Below are 13,991 nucleotides of genomic sequence, written 5' to 3'. Positions count from 1 at the left end.
TTTTCCAAAGAGTCACTTCTTCACATCAGGTGGCCAAACAATTGGAGCTTCAGCTTCAGCATCAGTCCTTCCAATGAATGTTCAGAACTCTTTTCCTTTAGGATGGACTGGTGGGATCTCCTTGCAGTCCAAGGGACTCTGAAGAGTCTTCTCCAGCACAAGTTCAAAAGCATCAGTTCCTCGGTACTCAACTTTCTTTATGATCCAACTCTCACATCGATACATGACTACTGGAAAAACCATAGCTTTGACTAGACAGACCTTTGTTGGGAAAGTAATGTCTGATTTTTAATATGTTCTCTAGGTTTGTCATAGCTTTTATTCCAAGGAGCAAGTGTCTTTTAACTTCATGGCTGCAGTCACCATCTGCAGTGATTTTGGAGCCCAAAAAAATAAAGTCTCTCACTGTTTCCATTGTTTCCCCATCTATTTGCCATGAAGTGATGGGACCGGACGCCATGATCTTAGTCTTCTGAATGTTGAGTTTTAAGTCAGATTTTTCAGTCTTCCATTCCACCTTTATCAAGAGACTCTTTAGTTCCTCTTTGCTTTCTGCCATTAGGGTGATGTCATCTGCATATCTGAGGTTATTGATATTTCTCCCAGCAATCTTGATTCCAGCTTGTGCTTCTTCCAGCCTGGCATTTCGCATGATGTACTCCGCATATAAGTTAAATAAGCAAGGTGACAATATTCAACCTTGATGTACTCCTTTTCCAATTTGGAACCAGTCTGTTGTTCCATATCCAGTTCTAACTGTTGCTTCCTGACCTGCATACAGATTTCTCAAGAGGCAGGTCAGGTGGTCTGGTATTCCCATCTCTTTCAGAATTTTCCAAGTTTGTTGTGACCCACACAAGTCAAAGGCTTTGCTGTAGTCAATAAAGCAGAAGTAGACGTTTTTCTGGTAACCTCTTGCATTTTCTATGATCCAGCAGATGTTGGAAATTTGATCTCTGGTTCCTCTGCCTTTTCTAAATCCAGCTTGAACATCTGGAAGCTCTTGGTTCACGTACTGTTGAAGCGTGGCTTGGAGAATTTTGAGCATTATTTGTGCAGTAGTTTGAACATTCTTTGGCATTGCCTTTCTTTAGGATTGGAAGGAAAACTGACCTTTTCCTGTCCTGTGGCCACCGCTGAGTTTTCCAAATTTGCTGGCATATTGAATGCAGCACTTCAACACCATCATCTTTTAGGATTTGAAATAGCTCAACTGAAATTTGATCACCTCCATTAGCTTTGTTCATAGTGATGCTTCCTAAGGCCCACTTGACTTCACATTCCAGGATGTCTGGCTCTAGGTGAGTGATCACACTATCGTGGTTATCTGGGTGATGAAGATCTTTTTGTACAGTTCTTCTGTGTATTCTTATCACCTTTTCTTAATATCTTCTGCTTCTGTTAGGTCCATATCATTTTTCTCCTTTATTGCACCCATCTTTGCAAGAAATGTTCCCTTGGTATCTCTAATTTTCTTGAAGAGATCTCTAGTCTTTCCCTTTCTATTTTTTCCCTCCATTTCTTTACATTCATCACTGAGGAATGCTTTCTTACCTTTCCTTGCTATTCTTTGCAACTCTGCATTCAAATGAGTATAACTTTCCTTTTCTCCTTGAAGAATAGCAACAAAAAATATGGATTGTTATAGGTTAATAAACTTGAATACTTCCTACTTGGGTTCCCCTAAAATGTCCTTACTACAAAAAAAACATAAAGTAAATAGAGTGAAAAAACTTTAAAAGTTTTGCTAAAATATTAAAATTCAGTAAATTGAAATATAAGACTTTTTAAAGCTATTTTTTAAACCTAGCTCAAAATTGCCTCTCCAAAAGAGCAACATGTGACTACAACTTATCTGTTCTCTAGGTTCAAGAAATATGGCTGCTCATTTGTTGAGTTTAGAAGAAATACAGCTATTGTCATAAATTCCAAGTATGCAGACACGCATCCTATGCTTCCAAAATGTCCCAGGAGGTGAAAGGGATTCTAAGCAATAGGGAGACAGAATGAGTTCTTCCCTTTTGTTCTGCAGTGTCCACATGACTCAAGCTAGTTCCTTTGCTTCTCAGAATTTCTGACTTCCTTATCTGTAAAAACAGGCACTGGGCAAGATGATATGTAGGTTCTTTCCAGATTAAAAAAATTTAAGCTCTAATTCTACACACTCTCCACACACATACAAACTGAACACATCATATTTTATAATATATGAAAGCTACAAATAAAAGAACTTCATTTTTGCAGATCTTTCCCACTAAATTTTTGAAAAGGGGAAAAAGATACAATTTCATCCTTTAACAATTATTTCACTTTTCAAATATTAGCATCATCCCTTATTGCTCATTAGTATTAGTAAACCATGCCTTTTTTTTTCTCTAGCCCCTTAGCTATAAGGAAATCTGTATCCCAACTATTGAATCAGCAAGAATCATGACATGAACTAAAGGCAGAAAAATATCTAAGATATAATGATAATTAGTTTTGTATTCCAAAAAAGTAACTAAAGGCAGAAATTCCAATTTCCTAAAATATTATATTCCAACGTAAAAAATAGTTCAGTTATCAAATCAGTAGTCAAAACTAATATTCACTTAGTACTTTTGGTAACCCATAGGCTTGGTAATCCATAGGCTTGGTAATCCAAGGCTATGCCCCAACCAGTAACGCTGAAGAAGCTGAAGTTGAATGGTTCTATGAAGACCTACAAGACCTTTTAGAACTAACACCCAAAAAAGATATCCTTTTCATTATAGGGGACTGGAATGCAAAAGTAGGAAGTCAAGAAACACCTGGAGTAACAGGGAAATTTGGCCTTGGAATACGGAATGAAGCAGGGCAAAGGCTAATAGAGTTTTGCCAAGAGAACACACTGCTCATAACAAACACTCTTTTCCAACAACACAAAAGAAGACTCTACACATGGACATCACCAGATGGTCAACACCGAAATCAGATTGATTATATTCTTTGCAGCCAAAGATGGAGAAGCTCTATACAGGCAGCAAAAACAAGACCGGGAGCTGATTGTGGCTCAGATCATGGACTCCTTATTGCCAAATTCAGACTCAAATTGAAGAAAGTGGGGAAAACTACTAGACCATTCAGGTATGACCTAAATCAAATCACTTATGAGTATACAGTGGAAGTGAGAAATAGATTTAAAGGACTAGATCTGATAGACAGAGTGCCTGATGAACTATGGACGGAGGTTCTGACATTGTACAGGAGACAGGGATCAAGACCATCCCCATGGAAAAGAAATGCAAAAAAGCAAAATGGCTGTCTGAGGAGGCTTTACAAATAGCTGTGAAAAGAAGAGGAGCGAAAAGCAAAGGAGAAAAGGAAAGATATAAGCATCTGAATGCAGAGTTCCAAAGAACAGCAATGAGAGACAAGAAACCCTTCCTCAGCAATCAATACAAAGAAATAGAGGAAAACAAAAGAATGGGAAAGACTAGAGATCTCTTCAAGAAAATTAGAGATACCAAGGGAACATTTCTTGCAAAGATGGGCTCAATAAAGGACAGAAATGGTCTGGACCTAACAGAAGCAGAAGATATTAAGAAGAGGTGGCAAGAATACACAGAACTGTACAAAAAAGAGCTTCTCAACCCAGATAATCACGATGGTGTGATTACTCACCTAGAGCCAGACATCCTGGAATGTGAAATATCAAGTGGGCTTTAGAAAGCATCACTATGAACAAAGCTAGTGGAGGTGATGGCATTCCAGTTGAGCTATTTCAAATCCTGAAAGATGATGCTGTGAAAGTGCTGCACTCAATATGCCAGTAAACTTGGAAAACTCAGCAGTGGCCACAGGACTGGAAAAGGTCCGTTTTCATTCCAATCTCAAAGAAAGGCAATGCCAAAGAATGCTCAAACTACTGCACAATTGCACTCATCTCACATGCTAGTAAAGTAATGCTCAAAATTCTCCAAGCCAGGCTTTAGCAATACATGAACCGTGAACTCCCTGATGTTCAAGCTGGTTTTAGAAAAGGCAGAGGAACCAGAGATCAAATTGCCAACATCTGCTGGATCATGGAAAAAGCAAGAGAGTTCCAGAAAAACATCTAGTTCTGCTTTATTGACTATGCCAAAGCCTTTGACTGTGTGGATCACAAGAAACTGTGGAAAATTCTGAAAGAGATGGGAATACCAGACCACCTGACCTGCCTCTTGAGAAATCTGTATGCAGGCCAGGAAGCAATAGTTAGAATTGGACATGGAACAACAGACTGGTTCCAAATAGGAATTGTCAAGGCTGTATATTGTCACCCTGCTTATTTAACTTATATACAGAGTACATCATAAGAAACGCTGGGCTGGAAGAAGCACAAGCTGGAATCAAGATTGCCAGGAGAAATATCAATAACCTCAGATATGCAGATGACACCACCCTATGGCAGAAAGTGAAGAGGAACTAAGAAGCCTCTGGATGAAAGTGAAAAAGTTGGCTTAAAACTCAACATTCAGAAAATAAAGGTCATGGCATCTGATCCCATCACTTCATGGGAAATAGATGGGGAAACAGTGGAAACAGTGTCAGACTTTATTTTGGGGGGCTCCAAAATCACTGCAGATGGTGACTGCAGCCATGAAATTAAAAGATGCTTACTCCGTGGAAGGAAAGTTCTGACCAACCTAGACAGTATATTCAAAAGCAGAGATATTACTTTGCCAACAAAGGTCCATCTAGTCAAGGCTATGGTTTTTCCAGTGGTCATATATGGATGTGAGAGTTGCACTGTGAAGAAAGCTGAGTGCCGAAGAATTAATGCTTTTGAACTGTGGTGTTAGAGAAGACTCTTGAGAGTCCCTTGGACTGCAAGGAGTTCCAACCAGTCCATCCTAAAGGAGACCAGTCCTGGGTGTTCATTGGAAGGACGGATGCTGAGGCTGAAACTCCAGTACTTTGGCCACCTCATGCGAAGAGTTGACTCATTGGAAAAGACCCTGATGCTGGAAGGGACTGGGGGCAGGAGAAGAAGGGGACAACAGAGGTAGAGATGGCTGGATGGCATTACCAACTCGATAGACATGAGTTTGAGTGAACTCCGGGAATTGGTGATGGACAGGGAGGCCTGGCCTGCTGCAATTCATGGGTTGCAAAGTGTCAGACATGACTGAGTGACTGAACTGAACCGAACTGACTATTTATAGATAACTTTCACATGCATGATGTTACCAACCCCCCATGACTCTCTGAGGAAGTACTGTAACCATTCCCACACTATAGCTGAGGAAAGTGAGACTCCCTGACATTAACTTCCCGAGGTCATAGGCTAGAAAACACCAGATTCATGACACAACCTCCTGAACTTTTCCTCTGAACCTCTTGCTCTCTCTGTGACATTTCACGCATTCATAAATCTTTGTTTCATATAAAGCACATTTTCACCTAACTTAAATTCGACGGTTCTTCTTAAACAATTACTTGGGAACAAATATTTAAAACATATATGACAGAAAAGGGTTGATTTCATATCTTGATGTATTTTAGGTCTTTACAAATTATAAAAAGGAAAAGATCAACAACTCAGTAGAAAATCAGAAGAAAAAGACCACCAGAGAGTAACACAGAATCCAATGCAAATAACTGAAATACTCAAAATAAAAAGGCTTAATCTCAGTCAATTAAATAATTGCAAATAAAAATAAACTTTGTTTTCTCACTATCTTACTAAGAAAACTTTAAAAATTGATCATGGGCTAAACTGACCTTGGTTTAGGGGAAAGTTACTCTCTTACACCATCATGGAGAATGCATTGGTTAAAACTTTCAGGAAGTTTTTACAGGAAGGGCATTTTTACACATATAGCAGAACTGAAGGGCATTTTTACATATGTAGCAGAACTGAAAACTTACAGTATTGACACACAATCCCACTAAAATTTATTATTTTCTTTATGTGGACAAAGAAAAAAAAAAGGTCATTGTGTAAAGGATATTCGTGACAGCATTAGCCATTACAGGAAAATACTGAAGACAATGCAAAGGCCACTCTCACAAAATAATTAAATTTTGTGTACCTCATACAGCAGAACACAACAGTCCAATGTAAAACACTACATTAAAAAAAAAAAAAGCAGAATAGTACTGTACCCTCCTCATAAGTGTATAGAAGAAAAAAAGAATGCTCTAAGATCTAAGAATGACCTAAGATCTGAGCTAGTGCTTAGTGCCAGAATACTAAAATATTTCTGGAGATATACCCAAGGAATTTCCCTTTAAAGAAGGGAACTGGGGACTCAGGAACCTGGCTAGGAAAGAGGACTTACATTTCAATTATTTTAAAATTTAACACTGTTTGAAAAGTTTTATCCTCTTCATGCCTGGCCAGCTACATTCCATGCTGCTAAGTCACTTCAGTCATGTCTGACTCTGTGCGACCTCATAGACGGCAGCCCACCAGGCTCCTCTGTCCCTGGGATTCTCCAGGCAAGAATACTGGAGTGGGTTGCCATTTCCTTCTCCAATGCATGAAGGTGAAAAGTGAAAGTAAAGTCGCTCAGTTGTGCCCGACTCTTAGCGACCCCGTGGACTGCAGCCTACCAGGCTCCTCTGTCCATGGGATTTTCCAGGCAAGAGTACTGGAGTGGGTTGCCACTGGGTCACAAAAACAGTCGGACACAACTTAGCAACTAAACAACAACAGTGCCTAGTGATTACTTGTGGGTTGCAAGCAGCTCCCATGCTTACATTCAACTTGGTTGATGCAACAATTCAGTTAGATAAAATAATATGTGTTAAAGCATTTTGCAAACTGAAGAGAATATATAAATGTACAGTTTAGGAAGACTTTTTATTGCCTCAGCACCTAGAGCTTCATGCTAAACTGTGCTTACTAGTAAGCACAATTCCTCAATAGACACTCCTTAATGAATTGAAGAATTCTCTTTTTAAATGCAAATATCCACCCAGGAGCCAATACCTTTAAGCAGTGCGTCTCAAATTTTTCCACTAAATTGTCCGTAGTGTCAAAGAAACAGCTCCTTCCCCAAGAAACCTAGAAGGTCCTCAAACTTTAACTACCTCCAAACCTTTTTGGTAGAAAAGTATTATTCTCACAATCCTTTTAATAAAATCAAAATTCCAGGAAGATGTACTAGATTAATCATGAGGCCTTACCCAAGGGACAGGGATACACCCACTTGAGAAATTTGACTTTTAAAGGGTATGTGTTAACATCTTAGCAGAGGAGACCTTAAATATTGGATGTAAGGCATGGAATACAAAAGCAGGAGGGGAAAAAACTGGGATCAAACACTTGGTGATTTAATCCTCAGAATCACCATTCTTTTAACCAGTTACTGAACTCCTACTGCAGGTAACAGCAGCAGCAACTGCAGGTACAGTTTCCCTTGCCCTCATGAAGTTAGTTTTTAATTCTAATAGATACTGGACAATTTGCCCTTCAAAGAAGTTTTAATCAATCAATTAATTCTGCACTGATGGTGTCTAAGAGTGCTTCTTGAAGGGCAAGTCAAGCATTGAATCAAATATAATTAGATCGTGGAACAGAGGACAACTTAGACATGAGTTTAGAAAGAACTTCTTTAGCTAGGTAGTCAGTGAAGGTTTATCTGAGGGAGGGACATGTGAGCTGAGAACCAAACTGTGAGAAGGGATTAATCATACAAAAATGGAGAAGAGTGTTCCAGGGCAAAGGTGTGAGGTAGTGTTACCAGACTCAATGGTCAGTCACTTGGGGTGTATAGCCAATGAACATGCCAAGCACTTTTAATCAAAGCAAAAGCATTTATTGCTTGTGAAAAATAAGGAGACAAAGAGATAACTTTCAAAGCACTATCTCCCTGAACAGCAAGATCAGGGAAGTTATAAGCTAAGCTTGCATGCATTTTCATGAAAGGGTGAGAGTAATCTCCCATGCAGACATGACATTCTCAATGTGTCCGTGCAGTGCAACCACAGGCTCATACCCTGCATGTGCAAAAATGGCAGCAATCTCTGCCCTCGGGGGTGGAGATTTCACCATTAAAATTAGGCAGAGGTCACTCTAGGTTGACAAAATCCAGGCACCTCATTGAGTGAAGTCACGGGACCCAGTAAAGGTCAGTATCATCATTCCTTAGGCTCCAGTTATTCTGGTGGTTGAGTGCTAGAGAGGGTTTGGATCCTGCAAAATTGCTCAAGAATGTGCTTCAGACTGGTCTTTACCTTCAAAACAGAACTGGGACATTTTTTGACTGATTTATTATCTCTTCCATGGTTACTTCTCTAACCTGATAACAGTAATTTGTTCCTGCATTTTTTGTTCTTCTTAAAATCATTAATCACTGAAACCTATTTTTATTCCACGTGAAGACAGAGGAGCTCACAGTTCATGTTTCCTCCATCATCAGTAAAGAGAACACAAAGGGGTTCTGAAATTCACGATCTGATTCTCAGCCTAAACTTGTCTGTAGCACGTCTTACAGCTTCTCTCATTGCCTTTTATTTTACTGCTGTAAGATATGACATACTCTGATTTGACCCCTTCTCTTCCTATGACTTCCCTGGTGGCTCAGACAGTAAAGGGGAGATTTGCCTGCAATGCGGGAGATTTGGGTTTGATCCCTGGGTCGGAAAGATCCCCTGGAGAAGGAAATGGTAACCCACTCCAGTATTCTTGCCTGGAGAATCCCATGGATGGAGGAGCCTGGCAGGCTACAGTTCATGGGGTTGCAAAGAATCAGGCATGACTAAGTAACTTGACTTTCCCTTGCCACTTTCTTATTACTCTCTCACTAATAGTAGCACATGCTTGGTACATTCAAGGGACAAAAAGGTGGCCATGCTTCATGATTAGAGCAGGAAGACCTGTGGATGATAAGTTTAGAGAGGCAGGGGCCAAACCACAGAAGGCCTTGTAGGACAAGGTAAGAAGATGACACTTATTTTTATCGCAATGGGCAGCTACTGGATGGTTTTAGGCAGGAGAGTGATGGAATTTCACTTACTTTTTTAGAAAATCATCCTTTTTACTATGCAGGCAATGCTCTGTAGAGAGGCAAGACAGAAATAAGAAGACCAGTCTGGAAACAACTGAAATCATCCAGATAAGAGATACTGGTGACTTGAATTGTGGATTTAATAGTGGAGATAGAGAGAAGGTTCAATTTAAGAATATATTTCAGAGCTGTGGAACTTGGTGTTAATTTGGATATGAAGTATAAGAAAAAGAAAAGAATGGTGAATGAATCCCAGATTCTCAGACTGAGCTATCTAGTGAATGGTGGCAGCATTTATTAAGATAGGGAGAGGATCAAGAGGGATGTTCTGTTGTGAACACTGTGGTCAAGACTCCTAGTTGCCTCCCAAAATGCACTAACAACGTCTTTCTAAGTGACCAAACCCCAATTTTATTCCAGCTAAAAGACTACAATTCCCAGCCTCTTTCTACTGCTAGGCGAGGTTATAGAACTAAATTGTGGCCAATAAGAAATAAGTGAAAGTGCTTATAGGACTTCTAAAACAACTGAGAGCTAACTTGGCTGGGAGTTTCATCTTTTTTGCCTTATATGTCATCTTCCTTCATACTGCCTGTAATAAGGAAGATGGCTGGACCTACAGCAGCCATCTAAGTCATGTGATAACCTTCAGAATGGAATTCACATGTTGAAATCTCTGATTAAAGAGTTTAAATGGAGCCTAAATTGCTGGTGATTTCAGGAAGCAGACACACCAGTGTTGGACTGCCAATCTCTAGGCTTCTCTCAAATGGAATAAATTCCTGTATATTTACAATTATTTTATAGATTATATAGATTATTTACAATTATTTACAGATCATGCAGTCTCACAGAATCCTGACTGATAAATCCTGGTATAAAGAGAGACATGATATGTTCATTAAATTTTCCAGTTAGTAGAGTCCCCATTTTAAGGATGAGAAAACTGAACGTCAAAGAAGTTATTGGCCCAGTCAGTCAGCTTGAGATAGAGGAAAGATTTAAACCAAAGGCAGTCTGACTTCTAAATTCATGTTTTTATACTATGTCACCCTGTACTAAAAAAAGAAAAGCAGAAGGAAGGCACCAGAGTCAAATGTTTCTAATAGTACAATCATGTCCAGTTTTGCACCTGGTCCCCCAAAGTATCTCTACTCAGTCTGATATAAGGAAGAAACTTCTTCTACATAAAAGTCAGTGAGTGAGTGAAGTCGCTCAGTCGTGTCTGACTCTTTGCGATCCCATGGACTGTAGCCTACCAGGCTCCTCCCTCCATGGGATTTTCCAGGCAAGAGTACTGGAGTGGGTTGCCATTTCCTTCTCCAGGGGATCTTCCCCACCCAGGGATTGAACCCTGGTCTTCTGCATTCCAGGCAGATGCTTTAACCTCTGAGCCACCAGGGAAGTCCAGTGTTACTATTTATATGTACATAAAGGTCAGTATTGTATCATACTTGATTTTCTCCTTTTAAAAAGAAATATTTTTATATTTTTCAAAATTTTATTTTATATTGGAGTATATTAACAATGTTGTATTAGTTTCAGGTGTATAGCAAAGTGATTCAGTTATACATACACATGTATCTATTATTGGCAGGCTATAGCCCATAGGGTCGCAAAGAATCGGACACAACTGAAGTGACTTAGAATGTACACACACATATTCACTTGATCATTCAGCTTCGGTTTACTTGTATTAAAATGCAATTTTAATTACACTTGAAATTAATATTGTAAATCAACTACATGTCAATAAAGAAATTAAATGCTACTTATATTTATGTGGTCTCTTATAATTAAATGCTGAACTTCTTTCTGAATCCCTCTTGCCATACTAAGGTATCAATAATTATGGATTGTAATACATACTCATGGCATCCGGTCCCATCACTTCATGGGAAATCGATGGGGAAACAGTGTTAGACTTTATTTTGGCGGGCTCCAAAATCACTGCAGATGGTGACTGCAGCCATGAAATTAAAAGATGCTTACTCCTTGGAAGAAAAGTTATGACCAACCTAGATAGCATATTCAAAAGCAGAGACATTATTTTGCCAACTAAGGTCCATCTAGTCAAGGCTATGGTTTTTCCTGTGGTCATGTATGGATGTGAGAGTTGGACTGTGAAGAAGGCTGAGCGCCGAAGAATTGATGTTTTTCAACTGTGGTGTTGGAGAAGACTCTTGAGAGTCCCTTGGACTGCAAGGAGATCCAACCAGTCCATTCTGAAGGAGATCAGCCCTGGGATTTCTTTGGAAGGAATGATGCTAAAGCTGAAGCTCCAGTACTTTGGCCACCTCATGTGAAGAATTGACTCATTGGAAAAGACTCTGATGCTGGGAGCGATTAGGGGCAGGAGGAGAAGGGGACGACAGAGGATGAGATGGCTGGATGGCATCACTGACTCGATGGATGTGAGTCTGAGTGAACTCCGGGAGTTGGTGATGGACAGAGAGGCCTGGCGTGCTGCAATACATGGGGTCGCAAAGAGTCGGACACGACTAAGTGACTGAATTGAACTGAACTGAATACATACTCTAACACTGAGCCAAGACCTTCCCTTACATGACCCTTAAAGAATAATAATAAGTTCTCCAGAGCTTCCAACACCAACAGGTCTACTAACAGTTCATCTTGACCACAGTTTCATGGTTTGTTAGATGATTATCTCATGAAACAGAGAAACAAATGCTTTGTACAATAAAAACATTAGGCATCTATTACTCCTTCCTCAATCTACCAGTTCTGTCCCACAAAAGAGAAAAAAAATCAGATTACTGAGGCAAGCCTTATTTCTTACAAGGTCAAGTAAACACCTAGCTTAAACTTTCCTAAGTAGTCAAAAGGGAAGGGATTTCTTCTTTTTTCATTGAAATATAATATGTACATTGTGAGGTACACAGGTCTTAAGTAGCCAGTTCAATGAAATTTTACAAAGTGAGCACACCTGTGTGACCAACTCCCAGGTCAGGTTCCAGAACATTTTCAGCACCTAGAATGCTCTCTCATACCCCTCTAGTCACCACCCATCCCCTCATAAAGTTAACTACTATCCTGACTTCAGACTCTACAAATTCAGTTGCCTCGTTTTGAACCTGGTATGAATGAAATAATACAGTGTTCACTTAACATTATACCTGTAAAAATCATCCATATTCTTCCAGATAGCCATTGTTTATTCTTCTGCATATTATTCCATTTATCCATTCTGTTAACACACATTTGAGTTATTTGCAGTTTTGGGTATTATAAATAAAGCTGCTATGAACATTCTTGTCCAAGTCTTTCCGTGTATACTAAGGGAGATTTTTCACTTTGAATTTTTTATTATTGTTTTACTATTTTATTCATGATGTTATACAAAGAACATTGCCTATAAATTTGAGAGTAATACCTCCAAAGTAAGCACAGGTACTTTGGCTAAAATATATTCTGCTTAATTCAATGCTCTGAGAAAACACGCCCCTGAAGACTTGAGCATTGTCAGAAAAATAATGAAAAGAAAAGAAAGGAGGGTAAACAGCCTGTTTTAGAGGAGACAGAGAAAGCTTGGGAAACAGGTAATAGAAAATATGAAGAGAGGTAGCTGAGTCCTTCCTATAAATTTTCAAGTTCTCAGTGAATTAGATAATCATCGTTGCAATGGCTTTGCAAAGCCATTAAGTTGTGTCATCTACCACCACTAAGACAGTTCATCAAGATGCGTCCATAAAGTTGGGTGGCTTTTTCCTAATCTTTGGCAAGTACTTTAACTTCCTGGAGTATGCTGGGCTCCCTAGTGATGAGGTGATTACATCTAATAGGTAATGACACCTTTTAATAGTCCAACCACATAAGGATTCCAATAGCTGAAAACTCTGAATTCTCTTCCTCCTCCACTCTGAAAAATAAGTTAACACATTTTATTAAGCGTTTAAAAGATATATAATATGGAGTGTGTGTTGGAGTGCCTCTCACAGCCCAGCTTCATTCATTTATTCAAAATTTATTGCCCTATTACCTAATATGTACAAAGTTCTGTGGTAGATGCCTCAGAGGCTAAAAAGAACAGTGTAAATATAAAATATTTATAGATTAAATGACATATCTAAGATTTGCTTCCAAATAAAGGAAGATAAGAAAATGGGGCCTGATGAGACAGGATTGGCCATGTGTTCGATGGTTGAAGCTGGATAATGGAGTTTCACTAAGCTGATCCATCTGTTTTGTCTGTGTTCAAAATTCTCTCTAATAAAAAGTTCGAAAACAGCATACACAATATGTGTCAGATAGCCTCTGACCTCCAAGAGCATACAGACTAATAGAAAAACTAATATATGCACTTCAAATAGACAGTTGGAATTTAATGGGCCACATCAATTAAGAATCCCAACCCCAGCATTTTAAAACCAAGACAACACCTAGAAAGGAGTGACTTGGAGGCCTTGAGTGAGTTGCCGAGGTCACATGGCTGGTAGCAGAGGTGATACAGAAAACTAGATCTCTCTCTGTCTCCCTCTCTTTCTGTCTCTCTCTCACGCACACACATACACATACACAGAGGCACTGCTCTAATCTTCCAGTCAGACTGCTATAATGAAAAGTGGTGTTTGGCAAAGCCATGAAGCTAGTCTGAACTAGATGCACAAGAATTCAGACAAAAGACACCACCTGGAACCCAAAATCTCAGGCTATTTCACAAATTGTGCTCTGCCCACAAAATAAGAGGGCTGTCTTCCTTATTAAAAAAAAAAAAAAGACAGAGAAAAACTGATTAGTGAGGTAAGAAGGTTGTTTATTTGCATGATTGTTTCATTCACCTCTGTCTCTCACAAAGCCACTCGATTTTCTCACAGGGTGCTAAGACCTACACCCCTGTGCAACAGAAACCCATCATTTATCAGTCAGGCAAGGTACCATGGGCATTTACTATAGGCCAAGAAATGTATTAGGAGTTGGAGATACTGCAGAGATTATCCGAGTTGCTGCCTTCATGGAGCTCCCAGGCTGACAAGACTCAAATAATTCTGAAGGAGAACCACAAGGTAGTCCAAT

The 13,991-nt window shown here is 39.4% G+C and overlaps 1 protein-coding gene and 1 non-coding gene across 2 annotated transcripts in view; both read right to left on the bottom strand.

The window, feature by feature from the left end:
* PLCL1 (phospholipase C like 1 (inactive)) overlaps positions 1-13,991 on the bottom strand; it is a 368,975-nt gene that overhangs the window by 278,514 nt on the left and 76,470 nt on the right. The gene's annotated exons all lie outside the window — the stretch shown is intronic.
* On the bottom strand, positions 10,290-10,361 carry TRNAS-GGA (transfer RNA serine (anticodon GGA)). Its single transcript has one exon. It is a non-coding gene; the product is annotated as a tRNA-Ser (tRNA).

Source organism: Budorcas taxicolor, chromosome 2, assembly GCF_023091745.1.
Source record: "Budorcas taxicolor isolate Tak-1 chromosome 2, Takin1.1, whole genome shotgun sequence".
In the NCBI taxonomy this organism is placed as follows: Eukaryota; Metazoa; Chordata; class Mammalia; order Artiodactyla; family Bovidae; genus Budorcas; species Budorcas taxicolor.
The sequence above is the reverse complement of the archived record's forward strand: the minus strand, read 5'-3'. Positions and strand labels throughout refer to the sequence as shown.